At 44.8% G+C, this 7762-nt stretch overlaps 1 long non-coding RNA gene across 2 annotated transcripts; it reads right to left on the bottom strand.

Moving 5' to 3' along the window:
• LOC148220072 (uncharacterized) lies at positions 1 to 7762 on the bottom strand. Of its 2 annotated transcripts, none has more exons than XR_015799108.1 (2): positions 7495 to 7762; positions 1 to 4512 (listed from the first exon to the last, which is right to left on the bottom strand). It is a non-coding gene; the product is annotated as an uncharacterized LOC148220072 (long non-coding RNA). The 2 variants fall into 2 exon arrangements; XR_015799107.1 differs by having other exon boundaries at positions 1 to 4281.

The following is a 7762-nucleotide window of genomic DNA, read 5'->3' as shown; positions in this document are numbered from 1 at the left end:
TAAGAGAAAAAATAACAGTTTACTAGAAAAAAAACCAAAACATCAACAACCAAGGTAACAGGAATAAACACTAGATACAAAGGTGCTGAATCCTACAAACTCCTGGGGAACAAAGAAAACAAAACAGTGGAGAATTCTCTCCCCTCAAGATGGCACTTTCTATAAATGGCCATGTAGTCCAACAGAGAAAAGTAAAATGGTGGATAATCCCCCTTCTCCTGACCACATGTGGAGAGAGTGAGAACAAAGAGAGAAAAACAACACAGCAACCAAATCTTCATGATTACAAAACCTCCCTATTCCCCCAAACAACAACCAACAGGGAACAAGGACAAAAAAAATAAAGAAAACCTGGAGTCCAAAAACAGGCAAATGCCCCTCTAGCAGTTTAGTGCATGCCACTCAACAGGGTCTCTCCCGATGGCAGCAGCTCTGTCAACAATGGCAGCTGGAGCTCAGGCAGTGGCTGGAAACTGTGAACTGAGGCAGCAGAGAACCTGCATTATCAATTTCTCTGCTTCTTTTTTGGCCAGCTGGACCCAGTTGGTGTTGGCACTGCAGTTCTGAGTCATTGGTGAATTGCAGGGGGGGAAGAAGTGGTCCCACCAAGCACCAAAAACCAGCAGCCCCTGCCCTGCAGGCAGGGGTCCAGAGCTGGGGGTGTTGGCAACTACTCCAAAGATCTGGGAAAAAAACAAGACAGCCTCTGGCTGAATGTCCCATGTTTTAAAGGGACCTCAGGCCAACTGCCCCCATGACCCCTGGTGAAACACCCTGGTTTTGGTTCTGGCCTCCGAATCTTAAAGGGACAGTTACAATCTTGGGTATATGGCATAGCACAGTGTCCCAGGGTGGATGACTTTATGATGCTTGTATTCTCAATTGTCTGTTCTGTTTATGCTGGATATTAAGTTCTACACCTTTAAGACTGGTTCTGAGAGCGAAGGGGAGAAGAGAAGAAGCGCACAGTTTGTTTTCAGAAACTGCACTTGCTCCCCAGCATCCTTCTCACAGACTGTGTTGTCTGCAGCATGGACAGTGGGAGAGAGCTCTCCTTTGCTTTTTACTTATTTTTTTTTAGCTGGCTGAGGCAGAGAAGTTTCCCGGACTGTGGCTTTTCTTTTTCTTGGAACTGTTCAAACCTGCTCTGGATTGAGAACCCAGAAAAACATGGAGAGCTTACACCTGTGGCCCACGGGGGCCCTGAACGTGTCATTTTCCACTGCAGGAGGGACTGGTAAGAGACTGAGCGAGTGGAGCTACACCCCACGTAAAGGACTTTCTGAATTTGTCATCTCTTCAGAGCAGTGAGAGATTTTATTGTTTAATATTATTAATTTTTTTATGCTTGTGAATACTTTGGTTGTTAAATAAACTTTTTTTTTCCACTTTTCTACAAGGAAATCTTTTCCTGAATCAGTATGGGGAGGGGCTTGAATCTGCTTTCTAGAGGGACCCCTTTTGGAGTTTCCTCCCAAAGTTGCCCTAAACCAGGACATGCAGATATGGAATGCACTACACAGTTTTTGTGTTACCCAGGAAATTTTACCTAGTCAAAGGCAGCCAATTTTAAAACCCCATTTTCATCTAACAGTAAGTTATTTGGCTTAAGATTCTGTTAGTATAGAAAGAAAAAACTTCTTTTTGTTTGTGTTGATAAAACTGGGCATATAATGAACGAATCACTTACCATCTCCCACAAGCAGACTGATGCCCATCTAGTCTCCAAGCAACAGGCACCTTGGAATCCAAACACTTCCCTTCTTCTTCTACCCCAGTTTTTATTGCTGAGTATGGCATTATATGGTATGCAATATCCCTCTAGCCAATTCAGGTCAGCTGTTCCAGCTGCATTGCCTCCCAGCTTAGAATCATAGAATAGAATCATAGGATCATTTAGGTTGCAAAAGACCCTTAAGATCATCAAGTCCAACTGTTAAGCCAGCACTGCCAAGTCCACCACTAAACCACATCTTTAAGTGCCACATATACACATCTTTTAAATACTGATAAGGACAGTAGAACAGAACAGCATTTTACTCACTTAATAAGGACAGGAGAACAGAACAATATTTTTTTATTCCTATCGAATAAAGGGAACGATGTAGTCTTGGAGAACTAGATAAGTCTGACAAAGCAGAAGTCATGCAAGACAATGTTATTGTGCTTACTCAAAAGTGGGAGTCAAGGAACAGCCACCTAAAAAGGGCATTAGACTTTGAAGACAGACTCCCAAAGAACCATATAAGGACTTCCCATAAAGAGTGCGACTATGTAAAATAAAGTAATACATATACATCAAGTAAGTGGGGATAACTAATGAACATGTAATCAGTGTGTATGATAAAAACTGTTTACCTGACACTCGGCACTCGATTAGAGAAAGGATCCTCCAAGTGACCAGAATGCTTCAGTAAAGAATGCCTGTTCTCTAATACTCAAAACAGTGTAAGAAAGTTTCTATCTGTCCGAATTCAGTATCAATACCTCCAGGGATGGTGACTCAACTACTTCCCTGGGCAGTCTGTTACAATGCTTGACAACCTTTTCAGTGAAGAAAATTTTTCCTAATATCCAATCTAAACCTCTCCTGATGCAACTTGAGGCCATTTCCTCTCGCCCTATCACTTGTTACTTGGACAAAGAGACCAACATCCATCTCCCTACAACTTCCTTTCAGGCAGTTGTAGAAAGCAATAAGTTTTCCCCTCAGCATCCTTTTCTTCAAGCTAAATATCCCCGGGTCCCTCAGCCACTCCTCATAAGACTTGTGCTCTATACCCTTCATCAACTCTGTTGCTCACCACATTTTGCCCATCTACAGCCTACTCATTGGGGCAGGGGCAGAGTGGGAAAAAGAAAAATCTTCATTAATGAAATGAATAAGGGCAAGGAGACCAGCTCCCGTTTTAATGTCTTTATTGAGAAATCAGCTCTGGGTGGGAGCCCGACGGGTCACGTGCACCACCGCTGCTCCCGATGGACAATCCAGAGGAGGAGGAATTCAGCTTTGCTGTGCAGCAGAGCTGGGCCTTCTGTCCTCACAGGAGTCCCCCAGAAGACACTGGTTAGCTCGTAATTCAGGGGTGTCATGTCAATCGGGTGCTGTTCAGGTCATGGTGACAAGGCAGGAGAGTCCTGGTTGGTGATTTTATCTTCTTCACTGCTTTTCTTACTTGGGAGTACCATTTTTGTTTTTTGATGTTATATTGGCTCGTTGCTTTTAGGGGTTTTTGATTACTGAGTTGTGTCCCATAAGCACTTGCGGTCTTCTCATTTGCCAGGCATCATTTTGGGAGCAGCAAAGGCGTTACCCACGGGGAGGGAAAGGGCACAATGGCAAGACAATTCCAGGGAGTGGGGATCAGAACAGAACAACAGCAACAATGAACATAAAAACAGGGTATTTTCCACAGTTAACAGAACATTAACAGAACAAACAGGAGCTTGTTCCTAACAGTTAATGCCTAAGCACTGCTCAGCAATAGCCAAAATGTTGGTGTGTTATTGTGCTGGTTTGAAAGTAAACCGGCGGGAGAAATTAACCCCCTCACAAATACCTTAAGAGAGGTTTCAGGTCAGAGTTACAATTTAATAGAAAAATTACAATAAACGCAATGATACAGAAAAACTCTCTTAAAACCACAGTCAGAATACAACCTGACACCCTGTTGCTCAGGGTGGTAGTTCCGGTCCAATTAAGCAGTGGTTGCAGTGCTGTTGAAGTGATCGTTGCAGTCTTCTTCAAAGAGGTGGTCGTGTGGAAGGTCTGGTCCTCCTGTGGAAGTTCAGGTCCTCCTCTGGATGTCCAGTGGTGGTGCTGGTGTCCCAAGTCCCCAAACTGCCCAGATTATATATGGTGAAGTTCAGGTGGTACCACTCTCAGGGCAGGGAGTTTCACAGTGGAATGATGTAATCCTATGAGTCAAAGGATATTTTTGGAGTCCTTGATGATCATTCCAGCTGCCTTTCCTGCCGGTGCCTATTCAGTTCCTTATGGCCCAATAGCAGAGACACCCCCCTCAGGATGGGTGGGAATGTGCTGCTGCTTCTCTGGAGGGAGTTACCAGGGCTGAGTCATTGGTGTGAACAAAAAGAAACATTAGCCTGCCTCGCAGGTTGTCTCTTTTTCCTTATCTCAGAGACCCAGCTTGTAGCCTGAGGGGTGGGGTGTGCACTGGGCAGCTGTTGCAAACGACCCACCATTAACAGTTCATTAGGAATAATGTAGATGGGTATAGAATACATAGTTTGGCAACAACCATATTGGCACTCTTTCTCCTGTAAACACAACAGTTAACAGTAGTTTGGTCACAAATCAAAACATGGCACCATCTGTGTTAGTTTTGCACAGCCTGGTTTTTGGTGGGGGGATTGGGGGGGCACAGAGGTGGCTTCTGTGAGAAGCTGCTAGAAGCTTCCACCATGTCTGGAAGAGTCAATCCCTGATGGCTCTGAAGGTGGACATGCCACTGGCCAAGGCTGGGCCAATTAGACAGGCTGGTAACGCCTCTGTGACAACATATTTAAGAAGAAAATCAAAACAAAGTGAAGGCAATTTTAATTCCATCTAGAGAAGAGGAGATGAGAACATGTGAGGGAAAGAACATAGAGACACCAAGGCCAGCGCAGAAGGAAGGGGGAGGAGATGCTCCAGGTGCCAGAGCCAAGATTCCTCTGCAGGCTGTGGTGATGACCATAGTGAAGCAGGCTATTCCCCTGCAGCCCATAGAGGTCCACTGGGGATGCAGAGATCCACCTGCAGCCCATAGAGGCAGTGCCCATGCCAGAGCGGGTGGATGCCTGAAGGAGGCTGTGATCCAGTGGGAGACCCAATGGAGAGAGGGGGCCGCTGCTTCCAAGCTGGAGCAGCCTGTCCTTGGAGGACTGCACCCCATGGAAGAGTGACCCACACCGCAGCAGTTTTGGGAGGATTGATATGAGAGGAATGTTGAATTTGTCTTTACAAATGAGTTGTGGATCAGCCTGTAGATAAGGCTAGCACTGAGAGAGAAAAGAAACAATGGGATGGATTCGACTGATTGATGAATGCAAAGAGATATTTGCCTTTACAAACAAACTGTAGGGCTGCTGATAAATGAAATTGGATATCGAAAGATGAAAGAAGCAACGGGGGGAAAACTATGAATTCTATAAGAATTAAAAATTAAAAGGGAGGGTTATACATTAGAGGGGAATTTCAGCTATCAGGCGTTCCGGGAAGTCTGTGCCTCTCAAGTACCTCAGCCGATGGGGAAAGAGAGAGGGAAATGCGGCCGGGAAAATAGGATAAAAAGGAGGCTGCGTCCTCCGAAAATTTGAGAGATCCCAGGGGAATGTCCCATGGCCTCTCCCTTTATTCGAATAAAGCAAAAAGGACTCCTCTGTCTCCTTTTTGGACATAAACCTCTGGTGTTTCTGGATTAATTTTCCTGACAGATACTTGTGAGATTGGACCCATCTCAGAGAGGTTCATGGAGAACTGTCTCCCTTGGGAAGAGACCTTGCAGTCTCACAGGTGGAAGGATTCTCCCTGCGCAGCAAAAAAACCCCTTTGGTGGCAAACTGACCGAAATCCCCACACCCCATCTCCCCGTGCTGTTGGTGGGAAGGAGGGAGGGGTTGGGGGAAAAAAGGTGTCTTTGAGGACTTATTTTACTTCTCATTATCCTCTTCTGATTTTGTTAGTAATAAATCTACTTTGTACCTCTAAGCTGAGCCTGTTTTACCCCTGGAGTGTTTTCTCCCCGTCCTTATTTCAACTCATGAAGTGTTTGCTAAATTTTCTCTCCTCTGCCCAGCTGTAATACAGGAGGGTGAGTAAACAGCTTTTGTGGGTGCCTGGCTTTTGGCCAGTGTCAAACTGCAACACTAGCAAAAGTAAAAAAAAATTCAAAACCCCTTCTTTTTCAGGGTATAATAAGATTTGGTTTTGTTTTAAAGAGACGTTACATCTTGGAAATATCAGTTGTTCAGTGTGGCACTTCCAGATTGAGGCACACTGACAAACCTCAGGAATATGCCTCTCTTCTCTTTGAAATAGAAATATTTAATAGGGCAAGGCACACATCCTTTTATATCACGATGTGAGTATAGAAAAGCTATGGTGGCCAAAACCTGCTCCCCCTTTATTGAATCTGTTAATATCCAGGTTTTATAGAGGAAAAACTTGAAGGGGTGTACTTTAGCAATCACACTGACTGCATTGCATCAAACCCTGATTCTTGCAGGGTAGCAATTCCTCCTTCAAAGATGCTGGTAGGTATGGCTTATATGAAAACTGACTGGCAAACAAATGCTTCTGTGGTATATTGTGCAGCAAGAGTTCCAGCTGTGTGTAAGCTGAAAAAACAGTATTGTCCCAAACTTGGGATCTGATTTACCATGTGAGACTCTAGCACAGTTTTGGGTAAATCTACATTAATTACTTTACCCTCATCATTTACCTATTTTAATTACTTATTGTGAAATTAAGTCAACAATGTTTGCTTTCAGTTGGACAAAGCCTTAGATTCAGAAAAAAAAGTATGCCAAGTTAAGAGTTATCTGATAACACAGGAAAAATAGACATTATCATTATTATTATTTGTCACAGTGCAAGCTGGCTTGTACTGGGCAGTTAATCTGACTACTGATTGGATAAGCAGCCTGGCTTAAAAGGCCAGCCCCCAAAGAACAGAGATAGGACAAGATTAGAGACAGATAAGGATTTAATCCAATGAGTTCCAGCCCTGGCTGCAGAGAGCTATTGGTCAGCCCGATCTGTGAGCCAATCACAGACGCTTGCCTGGGAACATTGAAAAGGGTATAAAAAGTGAGGTCAGAACTCAATAAAGGCTTTTGTCACATAGATCACAGAGTGTGGGGTCTTCTGTCTCGGGTCCCACGCCATTCGAACTCAACATCTGGTGAGTCCCGACGTGATCTGGCACAGCCATACCGCCGCGAGCGGGGGAGACAGGCCGTCCACAGAGACGGTGGACACTGGCCGAGAGCCAGGGCTGTCCGATAAAGACGGGTTCTGCCCATAGAGGCAGGGGGAACACTGGCAAGAGTCAGGAATACGTCCAAGAGACGAGAAAGATGCCCAAAAAAGAGAGGCGACAGGAGCTGATCACAGCCAGAGCGTCCTAGAGATAGAGGAAAACTTCAGCCAAAAAGCTACAAGAAAACAATGGGGAGCTTCTTTTCTACAAACACACATCCAGTGATAGAGGTATGGACAGAGTTTTTGGAGGAGTGGGAAATTGAATATGAAAAAGAATTGCTTTTTGATTTAATACTATGGACAAAAGAAAAGGGGGTGGAACCGACTGTAGAAACTGCATTAAATACAGACTATTGGACTAAAACTGGAGAAGAAATACTAAATGCTGCCTTAAAAAATGATAAAAATGCAATTAGAGCTTTAAAGCCTTGGAAAACTATCTTAAAGCCGATAAAAGAGATAAAAGCTGATTTATCCAGCGAAAGCATGGAAGAAAAAGTACTTACTCCATGCAGAAAGACTTTACTGGCCAGTAATTCCTCAGTTGTCAGCCCAGAGACTAAAAACACCCCAAACTGCTGCGGGAGACATCCGAGAACTATCCCAAAATGGTGGCGGCCGCATGGCTAGGGGAGGGAGAAAGGAAATACAGCCTCCCTCGTGGGACATACTTCCACCACAAGCCCAGCCCTGGGGGGGCACGCCTTTGCTCCAAGCCCAGCCCTGGTGGGACGTGCCTCCAGCTCCAACCATGCCTTGGTGGGAGGTTCCCGC

The sequence above is a fragment of the Sturnus vulgaris genome, chromosome W (assembly GCF_052056855.1).
Source record: "Sturnus vulgaris isolate bStuVul1 chromosome W, bStuVul1.hap1, whole genome shotgun sequence".
Classification (NCBI taxonomy): domain Eukaryota; kingdom Metazoa; phylum Chordata; class Aves; order Passeriformes; family Sturnidae; genus Sturnus; species Sturnus vulgaris.
Note: the sequence above shows the minus strand (reverse complement) of the source record. Positions and strands in the feature narration are given on the sequence as shown.